Raw genomic sequence first — 14136 nt, 5'->3', positions numbered from 1 at the left:
CAGGAAATCAGCTTTCATTGCTGCTTCCCCCTCCTCCCCATCTAGCCTCCTATTAGATTAATACCAGAAGCATGAAGTAACGTTTAACAGAAAGTTGTTGCTTTTAGCTCTGGGAAAACTTGGCAGCCTCTCCAGAAATGAAGGGGGGAGGGGGAACCTGAAACCTCCCTGAACTAAAAGAGGAGATCTGAGGTATAAAGAAACATTTTTCTCCTGTTTAAACTTCCGAGGTTTAAAAAAGCACGCTAATGACAAACTGTTCCGAAGTCTAATGAGGATCCGCTCTCAGACTTTTCCCCTCTTTATGCATTAATCGCCTGGCTCTTATGGGCTACTTTTGCGTCCCCGTTTCACGTTGCTACCTAATTTATGTCCTCTCAGCAAAGTGTACGTCTCTTCTTGGTTAGAATGGGTTTCTGGTTTACAGGACGGTCTGGGGAGCTTACAACCAAACCGAAGGTTGTTGCTCACAAACACTGGGATGCCTCCCCGACTGTTTTAAGGTTTCAGTAGTACAAAGAGGAAGGGGAAAAAAAAAAATGCAACGTGCAAACAAGGCATTATGAAAAAGAAGCAAGACCACCCCCAGCTTCCTATCTCAGATTTCACAGTGGTCTTTAAACTACAGTACAAAATTATAATTTATTAAAACAATGTGTTAAAGATTGTCATATGTTAATTTCCTGTGATAGTCTGGGATCCGCAAGCGTATTTTATTGCTTCCTGTGGGCCTAGTCCTACATCAGTCAGTGGGAATTTCATTGGGAGCGCGTGGTGTCGTGGCCACGGCGCTGCAAACCCAGACTGAAGAGCGTGTCTGGGGCTTCGTTGCAAGCCGGCTGCTGGGAGCCGCGCTGCAGGATGGAGACGGATGCTCTCAGGTGACACACGTAGACCAGGATACGCCCATAAATCAGCAGGCTTTACACGGTCCAGCTCCTGTAAAATAGCATGTCCAAACTTCTCACGTTCCCCGAACAGCTGGGTTTGTTTTGTTTTTCGGTTTACCGTCGTCCCATTAGCTGAGGCGCTGCCCTGTAAAGCCTCAGCTTCTGGTTAAAGCGCGGGGACCCCGGCCACCGCAGGCTGGGCAGGTGGAGAGATGTGGAGCTTCGAGGCTCAGGTACCCAAGTGCTTTACTTTCTTTTGAGTAAGCTCACGGCACCAAGAGCAGGCAGAGGGAAACAGCAGTACCAGGAGGATGGTCCCCCGTTATTCCCCAGGGTGACCCAAAATGGGCCTGAATGAGAGGAAAAGGGAAGACTGGGATACGGATTAACCTGGCAGTGGCCATATGTGAGGGGTATGTGCCTTATTGTGCCTTGCACGCCAACAAGCTGTCTGGTATAGAAGCTGTCCTGGCCCTCAGGAGCCAGATTCCTCCAGCATCCATCCGTTAAAAAACCTGCAGGGAAATGCTGGGCCATCTCCCCCCTTCCCCTGCACCTTCTGACAGCAGCTGGACGTACTCGATTCTGCGACCCTCTCCACCACCCCACTATATTTTTAGGATTTTGTTGAAGTGGGTGCAAGTGTGATGGGGAGGTCAGATGGTGGGTTGTCACTTGACTGCTGTTTTGGTTTAGGTTGATTTTGCCTTGAGCACTAGTGCGTCATCAGGATGTTTATCTTTGGGTTTTGTATATTTTGTTCAAGTATGTAAGGCAGTTTTAAGTATGGCTACATATGGAGAAAATGGTTATAATTTATATTTTTCAGTTGCTCTTAATCCTGCCTCTGTTGGGAGAAAAATCCCAGAAAGCTGAGGCTAAAATATAACTCTGCATCTTATTCTGCCTCTATTAGGAAAGGAAAGTAGCAGCAATATTGTGTCATCCTTTGTGCTGCTAATGGGACTTAATTCCACATTTGCGGGCCATCTGCTGAGAGCAAACCTCTACCGCCCTTCTCAATGCACATATAAAAACTTGTCAGCAAAGGCAGCTTCATGAATCAGTTGTGAGGATATATTTTATCTAAACTTTGCTAGGCAGAGCTTTTTCCTTTATGAAAGCCAGTACATCAATTCCAGCCCAAATGATTCCGAACAGAATGAAGTAAGTTTTGGCAACCATATTTCCTTTTGGTAGAAATGTATTTTTTTACCTCTTTCAACTCCGTACTAACTAATTGAGTTTCACCCGAAGGGGAAGTATATTTTTTGCAGGAGGAAGAAATCAAATGAGTATTTATTTCAACACAGAGAGATCTGTCTTTATACAGATTAACTGTGAAACTAAAGTAGTATCTTGGGTTCTTGCGTTCCACACCTTGCTCCCACTGAGATTTCTTGTGTAACCTTGGACGAGTGGCTTAGATGGTTTTACGTTTCTTCTCATTTCCTACTAAGGAAAGTACTGTCTCACTGACATGACCCACCACGTTGTGAAATATATAAGAGACTTCTGCACCCAGATTTGATAAATAGAGACCAAGGGAGAACAGAAAACTTCCCTGGCTTGGCACCCAAGGCAAATCATAAGGCCCCAAACTAAGGTGCATGTGGGAACTTATGAATCAGCTTATTGCTGGCTGGGGAAAAGATAAGTCTAGAAGGGGCAACTGTAGGATGAAGATACCCTTGTGTCCAACCACTGAATACAAAATGAGTTGCTGCCCTAACCTGTGACTGTAATTAACTGTAAACCAGCGTAGCTATGGCATTTGCACCCTGTCTTCTGCCAACCCTTTGCCTGCTGACTTAACATCTATGAGGGGCATGGACCAAGGCGTCGCCTGTAGACCTAGTGCTTGCAGTTTTCAACACGTTTGCTCACAGATCATATATCAAAAATGCACTTGTGTACAGAAGAACTTTAGTAACACCGTAGGGAGCTGAGCTGCACTGTCTGAGTTGGCTAATTAAGGCCTAAGCCACCCCCATCCACAGAAGCATGCTGATTCTAGCAAAGGGAAGCAATTAATCAGCTGCCAAGACAGATAGCCATACACAAGCTAATAAGGTAGTGCTCTTGTGATTTGAAGCAGAGTAATGTCTGGCCCGTGTTAGCAAAAATCCTTTTGATTACTAAAATGTTCTATTTAAAGAAGAAATAGCGTGATCTTCTGTTGCACTAAATGTCTAGTTACTTTAATAAAAATGGTTACCTTTCCGACAAATCTTGTCTTGTTTATATCTTTAGGCTATTATGGCTACGACATTGCTACTACTTAAATTAGTCATTATGAGTTGTGCAACTTATCCATAGAGACATTTTTAAGTTAACTACTTATTATTAACAGAAAACTAACTGCCCGAATTAGTCGAGTCCTCGCTTTAACGGTAGTTCTGCAATGCAGCCATGCTCTGAGCTAGGCAGTCAGCATCAAAGGAAGAAAAGACCTCAAAAATCTAGGCAAAGCCTCAGAGAAGTGCAACAAAACCCACCTACCCGACGTGTCCCTTAAGCTCTGAATTCAGCTGCAAAAGCAGCCAGAGCCTGATGATTCAGAGGAATGCAAAACCTAACTGCTTTCTTGCCTTGCAATTACAACCTAGTTAATTGTGTACAACTGTGCAAAGGAAGAGAGTGAGGAAATTCCTTTCTTGACCCTTCCAGCAATTGACTTGTGCCCTGGAGCATGAGATTTGATTACTCATGTAACTTATTTTCCCCAGGCAGTTTCTTCTCGGTAGTTCTTGTGTGACAATTTAAGAAAGTTTCAGGGCAAGTCACAAGAACACTCCACTGATTGAACCTCAGCTTATATGATTTTGCTATTGTTTGATATACCTCTCTACTGTGTGCTGCATTAACAGATTTTTACATTTTTTAACTTGAACGACCAGTGTAACTATTGGGCATGATTTTTTTCACCGGAATGGTACTGATGAATGCAGTCATGCTCCAGGTTGCCTTTTTATTTTGCAGAGATTTCCAACAAGCCCTAAAAATCAAGTTTCTTCCAGTACCTAGAATCCAGCCTGCTACACTGCCTCAAACGTCTCTGAGGAAGTTGCAACAGAAGAATCACCGCTTGCTTTGAAGTTTCACCAGAAGTTCTGGTTGTGACCATTGTTATTATTTTCAAGCTATAAATAATTGCGTAGTTTTATTCTGCAATGGCAAGCAACAGCTGGGTTTTTTCACTGAGGCAGTAGTTCAAAATGCTCTGGTTACACGCTGGAAAGCACTGAATCCTTAGGACTGCATTTGTTGTGACATGTTTTTTTACAAAGAGTGCAATTTAATAATCCATTGGTGACATCGGTTCAAGAAATGGAGGCTCGGTCTCAAGCACTGCTGCTCAGATCTATGGTGTTCCTCTTCTCATCAGTCACTCTAACGCAAGTACTTGTTGGACCTTTTTCAGAAGGGGAAGAGGTGCAGGGGAGGAAGAGGTTTCACCTGGATCATTTCCTTGATCTGGTTTTCACAAATAACTGCGTCAGCCCACCAAAGAAGGTCACAAACTACAGATGGGGAACCCAAATGAATAGTTAAGGCAGGAAAAGGAAGAAACCAGACCAGTTTTGCCACCAAAGAAAAGACTGGGTGTAGTTACACCCAGTCATCAATGGGTAGCTTTATCTCAACTGACTTTGTCAGGCTGGGTATTGTCTCTCCTCCTGCAGGCAGCATAAAGCCTGAACCAACTCCCGGCTGTGGGCTCTGGCTCATTTGACAGAAATGCAGTCACGTCCACACCTGAAGTGGATAAAATCTGTAAAGGTGAGGGACCAAGTAATGCAGAGGTTGTGACTGCGGGTGCCTGCTCAGTGGTGACTTCAGTTCTGAAGTATCTGAAGTGATCTCGCCTTCCCTGTTACAGAAGCGCGGCACTGAAGTATTTTATTAACGTTCTCAATGCTCCTGATTAAAGCATGCTTTTTGCAAACATGCCAGCATTTGATTTCTACTTATATGAATTACCATGGAAACAAAACTTTTATTGGGCATGCTTGCATACTCAGGGGTGGAGAACTTTGAAAGCCTCTATGATATGCAATACAGTTGATGTAGCCGTGCAACTGCCATGAAAACACTTAAAGCTAGCTAACTGGACTGCTGAACCCATCTACGCCTTGTAGCTCTTGTGCAAGTTTCCATACCATTTTTCCTGACTTTCTTTAATAGTATTGTTCCAACAAGAGTTTTCAGCTCTTTGTTTTTTGGAGTTTCACTTTTTTTGCTAAGTTTTAAGTATTTCCTACTTATAAAATGTCCAAGAGAGTTTTTTTGTTTGTTTTTAAAATGCCAGACTCTTGCCTGCTAGACATTCCAACTTATCGAGTTATTTTAGGGCCTCAGCTATGGCTGGTTTTGAGTACCTCTTGTTATTTGAGAAATAAGCTTTATTTCATATTTTTCTCTCCTTTGCTGCCAAGAAACAGATGACCCTGACTCAGATAAAATTTTCCCAGCATACATGTATGAGAGGAAACACATGCTCTGCTTGATCCAACTTTGCTGCCACCTCACCTACTGTGTAGGAACTAAAGGAACATTTCAGCCAGCGTATCAAAAGTCCTTTGGAGTAACAGTTTAACTGCAAGTGCAAAGTTACTCCTTTCTGTACTAATAGGCATCATTTTCCCTAGGGAGATTTTTGCAGACTATTACTTACAGTTTTCCCACTTGAAAGGAAGATCATGTGAGACGAAGGGAAGGCTGGCTGCTTTTGGCTCTGGCTGTGGCAGGGTTAAAAGTCATTCTCGCCTCTTCTAGCTGTGGGCATGTTCTTAACTCTGCATTCGTTAGGCATATATGCCTTTATTTTTTTAACTGTGTGTACTCCTTGATTGTTCAGTGAACACAACAGAAGAGCCAGGTTCAACACTGGGAGTACATGAAGCACTCGGATATTTGTGGGGCCATCACAGAAGAACAACTCATCTAGATTTTGGCCTATTAGGGTAATTAGTCTCAAAAGCTTGTCTTTTTATACATAAAACACAGTAGACACCAGGACAGCCAAGGCAATTTTTTTTTTTTTTAATATTCTCTGGTACTGTGGGTGTTACTATACAGACTCCAGATTTTAATGAGTTATTACAAAGTTTATATTGTGGTAAAGTAACGGTTTTAGGCAAGTAAAATATCCCGTGGAATATGCAAGGCAGGAACCAGATCACGACGAACCCTATTTCCCCGTGGCTGGTGGGAACAGTCAGTGATGGTGACAGCAGTTTCGATCTCTGAGCTTCCACTCATGCCACAGGACCCCTGGGCTGCAGGTACGTGCTGGGATCCCTGAATTTCCTCTGGTGGGAAACAAATGGGGAAAGGTGGAGTGATGGGGCCACACAGCACGGAACAAGATCACTAGGCAGGACACTCTGGCTTGCTGCCCTGAGCACAGCCCTGCAGGCTGGCTCGCATCTCATCACTGGCGTTTCTCTTACCAAGCTGACACTCTATGTGCACTCAGAAAGCGAAGGTTCGTTAAATGCCCCGGGGCTCCCAGCATACACTGATCCTGGGGGTTCGACGGCACCTCCCCGGAAGCTCTTTGCCCTTGTTGTTCTCCTTGGGAACAGCTGCAAGCCAGCGGTTAGCCTCGCTGCCTCTGCGGGGACCCCTGAAGGGCTCTGGATCCGCACCCCCAGCCACTCGCCAAACAGGGGACAGGCGAGGCATGTACCCTTGCTTTGGTTTCAAACTCCCACCATCGAGGCTCGGCCAGGCTCAGTGGCTCCGCTCCCCGCTGTGGGACAGCAAAATGCTGGTGGTGGCAGCTGCCAACTGCGCGCATCCTTTGCTGATGCACGGGGCCAGGACGGGAGTCTTTTGGGGGCCCTACATGTGTATACATGGGGCCTACAGGAAAGATGGGGAGGGACTCCTTATCAGGGAGCGTGGCGATAGCACGAGGGGTAACAGTTTTAAACTGGAAGAGGGGAGATTTAGATTAGATATTAGAAAGAAACTCTTTACCATAAGGGTGGTGAGGCGCTGGAACAGGTTGCCCAGAGGAGCTGTGGAAGCCCCATCCCTGGAGGTGTTCAAGGCCAGGCTGGATGGGGCTTTGAGCAGCCTGGTCTAGTGGGAGGTGTCCCTGCCCATGGCAGGGGGGTGGAACTGGGTGATCCTTAAGGTCCCTTCCAACCTGAACCATTCTATGATTTATGATATTTATGTGTGTATGTATATAATACACATATATATACACACACATATATATATGCACATATAATACACATATATGTGTGTATATATACATATATATGTATAAATGTAATACACATATATATGTATCTATAATACACACATACATGCACATGTGTATTTTTTTCAGGTAAGACTAAGTTGCAGTAAGGCTTCTGAAAAGGGGCAGCAGGTTGGTGACCCCGGGGCTGGGGCGACCGGCAGTGACACCCCACCAGGGCAGAGGGGCAACGCGGCTCCCCTCGGGGGTTGGGAGGGCAGAGGGCAGCCCCCTCTCCGACAGGGCTGCCCTCGGGATGAGGAGGAGGAGGAGGAGGACGGAAGGCGCAGGCAGGTAATGGCACCCCCCCAGCCCCAGGCGAGGGAAACCGGGCCCGCGCCCTCCCAGAGCCGCCCTGTTTGCTCAGCTAATCTCGCAGGCAGGAAATTGCCAGGCGATTCATATTTATGCATCGTCGCCCCAGCCCCCCCGCAACCCCACGCTGTCGGTATTCCCTGCGCGCCTCTCCCCCTTTCCGCCCCGTCCACCTTCACACACACCCCCCCCCATTCCGCCTCCCCTTCGGCCGCCCCGCCGCCGCGACCCCGGCCTGAGGGGAGCGAACCATTCCGCCCGCGGGGGGTGCCCCACGCCCCAGCCCTGCGCGGGGCGGCGCTGGCTGCCGTGCGGGGGGCGGCTCCCGGCGGCGGGGGGAGGCGGGAGGCGGCGGCGGCCGGGCGGGCAGCGGGATGCGCGGGGGGCAGCGGCGACAGGAGGCGGCGGTGGCGGTAAGTGCGGGGCCGGGAGGGGTTAGGGGGGTGTGAAGCGCCGTCCCGCGGGGTGGGTGTAGCGCTGCCGGGGCGCGACGGCGGCTCCGCTCTCGGGGATGGGGAGAGGGTCCCTCCCGGGCGCGCAGAGCCCGGGCTGACGCCGGCTGAGCTGCTCACTGCTGTCCCCGGGTTTTGGCTACTTTTAGGGGAGTTTTGTGTCACGCATCCCCCCGCAGCCCCCTCGCGTTTCTGACGGGTGGGGGCGGTGGGGGACCTCCCCCCCCCCCCCTTGCCGCCCGGCTCGGCGGAGAACCCGGTACGGGGCTCCCCCCGTGTTCCCTCTCGGCGCCAGTCGCTTCTCCCTCTTTGTCCGGGTGTTTCACTCCCCCCCCGCCCCGGCCCCGGTGCTGGCGGGCGCTGCCGCGTCCCCGCCGGCGAACAAAGCCTCTGCCCCGGCTGGCGGCGGGGGCGTCCGTCCCCGCGCGTCCGTGGGCGGAGGAGGCGAGGGGGCAACCGCGGGGCTGGGCTTGGCTTGGTTCTCCGTCGGCGATGATCTACCTGGTGGAGGGGAAGCCGTAGGACAGGGCTCTTTGTCCGCCCTTCTTTGTTAGGCTGGTGGCTTTTCGAGCTTCCTGCGGCGGTGCGAAGGCTGCTGTGCCCGGCGGAGATGGGTTTCTCCCAGGGCTGAGCTGATGATGGATGGATGGATGGATGCTGCCTCGGCATCGCTGGAGTTGAGCAACAGGAATCCGGCATTGCGTCCGATTGGCTTGCGAATATCAAGGGGTTTGGGGCTGGGGTCTCCCTCTGGCAGATTTAGGTCTTGGAAGTCACCTTTCGTGTAGCCCTGTCAGCAGCCGGAGCCGGGGTACGCTTCGGTGTCGCCCAGAGCCACACGCTCGGTAGTGAATTCAGCTTGGAGACGGGAGCCTTTTCAGAAAGCTACCGAAAAGGAGGAACAGGCTGGATACTCAACAGTCCCATCTTTTCTCCTTCTGCCCCAAAGCTGCCTGAGGAATTTCCCCATGTGCAGAAGTGTAAATAGACTGGCTGTGCTTACATAAAAGCTCGAGAGATGGGCTGTCTGCTCCTGACATAGAGTGCTTGTGTGATCTTAAACACATGGCTTTTGTCACCAATTCCTTTTCCCCTAAATGCTCATCTTGTCAACGTGTCATCTTGCCTGGGCACCTTGACTCTGTATGTGCCCGAATCATCCCTGTCTGCATCTCCAGGGCAGCTGGGTGGATGTGTTGCCAGTCAGAACATGGTGAATATTTCATCTTTGTGCTGCACCTTCCCTCTCTTTGGGGGGAAGAGGGAGATAAGAGAGAGGCAGTTCTGCAAGTTCACACATCTGGTGAACTTCTCAATTTTTCCTTTCTCTCTCTTCTCATACGTAAGGTCCCCAAAGATAAGGTATTAAAACAGGAAAGGAAGAGAGATGGGAGGAGGTAAGGCATGGTGGTGCCAAATGGAATCACAAAGGATAGGCTTGCTTTCCCACAGCAGAAGGAAGCGATGTAGGAGAGAAAGGAGATGAAGTAATCAGAAGATGGAAGAGTGCCTACCTTTGCTGTCAAGGGAAGGGGTAGGCTGAACTAAGAGGGTAACAGAGGAAGAGATACTTTTAGGGCAGGCGAATACTGACACCCTATCATTTCCAGAGGCAACAGTACCATTTTTGTTCGTTTTATGCAGTTCCTTTTCCACACCAGAAGTTTGTTTCCCTTCCATTTTGACAAATGCTAAATTGACCCTTCTGTGTGCCTGTGTTTTTACTGAGGGAATGGAAATCTTTGTCAGAAACCAGGACAGGAAGAGCAGTCATTTTTTTCCATTTTTTCCATATCAGTTAGTGTCTGTGCTTATCAGATACAGTTAGCAACCAGCTCCTTGAAAGTATGCAAAGACACCAGTTGACCATTGTTGGGCAGGAACAAAGTTCACTATGAAAAATTTGGAGTATTTTGTTTTTAGATAGGAAGCAGGGGATGGGTCAGATAAGATTGCAGGTCCGCCTTGAAGCTAGAGTTGGATCAGAAGGACTAAAGGGGTTTGGATGGGAAGATCTTGCCTGTCTTTTCCACTTGAAGATCCAGAGGAAAGCTGAAATAATGAAAGTGGGTGGGGGAGGTGCTGGTGATTGTTTATGAAGGAACTGATGTTGTGTTCACTGCACGTGGCATGTATTCTCTCCATATTCATTTGTTAAACAATTCTGATGTGTAGTAACTGGCAGTATAGCAAACAGCGCTTCCCATTGAATTAACTAAACAGCTATAAGACGACGCCCTGTTTCAGGTGCTCAGATAAGATGCTGTTCATTTAGGTTTTGTTTTAGACCAGTGGGGCACATCCAAGACGCCACGGAAATCCAAGGAAAGCTTTCTCCTGTAGAAGGTCCTCCAGAGACTGCAATATAGGAGTGAACTCCGTAAATGTGACCAGGCTTGATTTTTCTTACTCAAATCTCGTGCAGGTGGAGTCAGTTTAATTATGTGAAGTGGTGTAACTGCAGGTCTAGTACCTGTATTCCTCGCTTGAGGGAAGGCAGCCCTGGGACTTGCTGATAAATGCTGGCCTGTATTGGTGCCGGCAGGCCCGTGGCTTGGTAGCGCAACAGCCACGGCGGATGCCACTTGAGCTGTCGCTTGTCATGATGTGGTTTTGCCAAGCAAGTGTGATGAGAAGCATTTAGTCCGGGGGCATGCTCGCTGCCCAGAGAGTGCTGGGAAGTGAAGAAGCGTTAAAGAGCTAGAGGGGACGTTTGGAAATATGGGGCAAGCATCTCAGGAGGGAGACAAATTGAGGAGAAATGGACAAACGAAGTAAGAGAGACAGAAACTGTCAGAATAAGTGGGCACTGGAGGGAACTGATTAACGAAAGGAAGCGACAGGCACAAAGTGGCAGTGAAAGAAATCAGCACAGAGGAAAGCAGATCATGGGCAAAGGTTGCCTGAGAGAGTGGGAAAATGCAATAGACAGGGAAAAATGGTAAGGACATCCAAGAAGGCAAAAAAAAAAAAAAAAGAAAAAAGGCAGTAGATGATCTTTGAAGCTGTTCTGATTAGTTTTTCTAGCTGCCTAGATTTTCTGGACTTAGCTACCTGCTGTGCATGGCAAACTCTCATTGAATTTGTTCGGGGCATCCTAGGGGCAAGCTTATCATGTCAGATAGAATGGAAAAGGAGAAACTTTTCTTTAGGGTCTTTCTGCTCTTGTACAGTGAGAATTTCTGCTCCTATACAGTATGGATTTGGATTCATAATTGTTTTGCACTCAGCCCCCTTCCTGAAATTTTACATCAAGGAAGTCTGTATTTCCTGGGCTTCAGGAGTGGGAATTATATTGGTCTAGAGTATTTATGTGCATTTATTACTACACCGACTAGGTTGTTTTGGGTTTTGTTTGTCTGCGCATTGAGATGTAAGCAATCATAGTCCACCAGCCACCAGCAGAGCTTTCTATTTGCCATGTCTGTGGGAATTTTTTAAGTCTCGATTTGCAAATCTTTTGAGCATGCTCAAATTTTCAGTACAAAAGGAGTTAATGAAATAGTGTCAGAATAATACCAGGGAGCTCGTCATTGCTGGCGTGAGATGAATCGGTCATTGGGTCGGATAACTGACTCTTAAGTTTAACTGCCAGAAAGGCATGAAGATAGAAAAGAGGAGCATGACTTGAGGTTGGCTTGCCCTCTGCCAGCCCTTTTTTTCTGCACGAAGAAAGGAGTTCATTGTTTTAACAGAAATCTCTTCTAATATGTTTCTACCTGCCAGTGGCTTTTCTTTGGGCAGAAAAGAATTAACTCTTCGTCTCACCTCAGCTTATCTCAGTGAAGTAGTCCAGATGAAGCAGTGGTTTGTGTGACTGCAAAATAAGGAGGCGGCAGTGATGTCTACTAAAATAATGCAGTTTGAGTAGGTAGTCTAATCTCTTGTCCTACCAGATGCATTGGAATGAGATTAGATTCATTGAAATGTGTACTTTAACAGTTTCAACTTCAGGTAAGAGTAGCTATTATGGCACAAAAGTTATAAAGCCTCAACATTTTCACTGTCATTTTTATTTGGACGCACTCAGCAGTCAGTGTCTCTTATGTCAGTGGAAGGCCAATGGAATCCTGGGCTGCACAGGGAAGAGTGTGGCCAGCAGGTCAAGGGAGGTCATTCTCCCCCTCTACTCTGCACTGGTGAGGCCACAACTGGAATACTGTGTCCAGCTCTGGGCTCCCCAGTTCAAGAGAGACAGGGAGCTACTGGAGAGAGTCCAGCGTAGGGCAACAAAGATGATTGAGGGATTGGAGCATCTGCCTTACGAGGAAAGGCTGAGAGAGCTGGGACTCTTTAGCCTGGAGAAGAGAAGGCTGAGGGGGGACCTTATGAATGTTTACAAGTATCTAAAGGTTGGGTTTAAGGAGGATGGAGCCAGACTCTTTTCAGTGGTTCCCAATGACAGGACAAGGGGCAATGGGCGCAAGCTGGAACATAGGAAGTTCTGATCAAATATGGGAAAAAACTTCTTTACGGTGAGGGTGGCAGAGCACTGGAACAGGCTGCCCAGGGAGGTTGTGGAGTCCCCTTCTCTGGAGACTTTCAAGACCCGCCTGGATGCAGTCCTGAGTAATGTGCTCTAGGCAATCCTGCTTTAGCAGGGGAGTTGGACCAGATGATCTCTAGAGGTCCCTTCCAACTCTGAAATTCCGTGATTCCGTGAAATCTCAATTTGTAGTCAGCAAACTGTAATATTTACATGGTAATGAATGTTTACATTTTTGATGCACATTTAAAATTGTCAGTTGTCGTGACCTGATTAAAATGATTATGTGGCTTCCATCCACTGGAAAGGGCAATTGATATGACAATGCCTACAACATCAGTCCTTATCAAGTAGAATAGAATCATGCTAATACGGTAGGACAGAATAATGAAAAATGTCGTATTTGGGTGTGTTTTTTGGAGTAGTTGAGTTTAGTTATTCCAGTAAAATAGATGTGGTTTATGAGGGGGATAAAGTTATTTAAGGTGTTTTCTGTTGTTGCTGAATTGCCCTTTTTCTGCTCCTTCCCCAATATCCAACGCGATACTTTCTCAGAGGAAGAGATAAGCCGTGAGAGCGACTTCCTCTGCCGCTCCCTTTTCCACATCGGAAACCTGCAGGATTACAAGGGAGTGACTTAGTCAAATCTGATTCACAGATACTTGCTTTTTAATTTATTTAGCGTGGGTGAAGGTGCCAAGCTATGAGCTCTGGGAACTAAAACACCCTGTGCCTGTAACCAGGCTTAGTGGCACCGCTGGGATCAATGTATTGCAAGCCCTACACCATGAAAAGGCAGGGACTGAGCAGATTTCAGGGCTATGCTGGCAGGAAATTAGCTGTAGTTTAGGGTCTCTAGTATATTGTGTTGTGGGGGAGGAGGAGGAGGAAATGAAGAAGGAAGTTTAAGGTGACCTTTAAGTAACAGCCTTGACGAGTTGGCCAGTTTTTGGCAGAGATGGCTGCGCTCGCTCTTAAGGATGTGTCTGTTTGCTAGTTTATGGATACAGAATCTCCACCAAATTATGCAGGTGCCTTTCTGTGAATATATTGTTTTAGTTTGACAGTAAGCTTTAAGGGGTTGGGGAAAGATGGGTTTACACTCAGGTGTTTTTGGAGGTAAACTACAGATCCTGGTGAGTTTTACTTTCCCATCAGTTTGAGCCTATCGAGACTTTTGTTTGCAAATAGGCAAAGTAAGTCAGGGAAAAAAACAGGCTTGATTTAATCAGGAGCAAGTACATTGTCCTCAGATTATGCAGGAAAAAGGTAAAACAACTTGGTAATGGAGCAGTCCATTTATGCACGTAGGTGTGCTATACCGTGGGAAAGTTAAATTTCCGGGCACCGAAGCCATCGGCACTCATTCACCAAATTTAGTTCAGGGGGAAAAAATCTAAGAGGCTTTCTTGTTTCCAAAACAGTGTGTGTTTTATTGGAACAGTTGAAGTAGACCCTAATAGTTTGAAAACCACCTTGTTTCAGAACAAATTAAACCCTAATGGTGTTGTGCGGATGGTGGCAATGGTGGGGTTTTGTCCTTGCCCTCCATCACTACTTGGGGTTTAATCTGTTTTCTGTGGGTGGCTGTACACTGCTGTCAGAGTTTCTGAAGAGAAACTTCTGAAGAGAAGCGTCAGAGACAGGAGAGGGGACAGGAGCTGCTGGGAACCACTGGTGATGTTTTGCGAGAAACCGAAAATGAAGGAACAACGAAGAGCAGAAAAACCTTAA

General features: G+C 47.3%; 1 protein-coding gene across 6 annotated transcripts in view; it reads left to right on the top strand.

The window, feature by feature from the left end:
- The window catches only part of PHLDB2 (pleckstrin homology like domain family B member 2), a 128343-nt gene that overhangs the window by 48783 nt on the left and 65424 nt on the right, over positions 1–14136 (top strand). For 3 of the 6 annotated variants that reach the window (XM_054189094.1, XM_054189095.1, XM_054189089.1), the window contains exon 1: positions 7816–7877. The exons of the other annotated variants lie outside the window; for them this stretch is intronic. The gene's annotated coding sequence lies outside the window, so the exon portion shown is untranslated. Of the gene's footprint in view, positions 1–7815; positions 7878–14136 lie in introns of those variants that run through there. 6 annotated transcript variants of the gene reach the window in all.

Source organism: Rissa tridactyla, chromosome 1 (assembly GCF_028500815.1).
Source record: "Rissa tridactyla isolate bRisTri1 chromosome 1, bRisTri1.patW.cur.20221130, whole genome shotgun sequence".
Classification (NCBI taxonomy): Eukaryota; Metazoa; Chordata; class Aves; order Charadriiformes; family Laridae; genus Rissa; species Rissa tridactyla.
The sequence above is the reverse complement of the archived record's forward strand: the minus strand, read 5'-3'. Positions and strand labels throughout refer to the sequence as shown.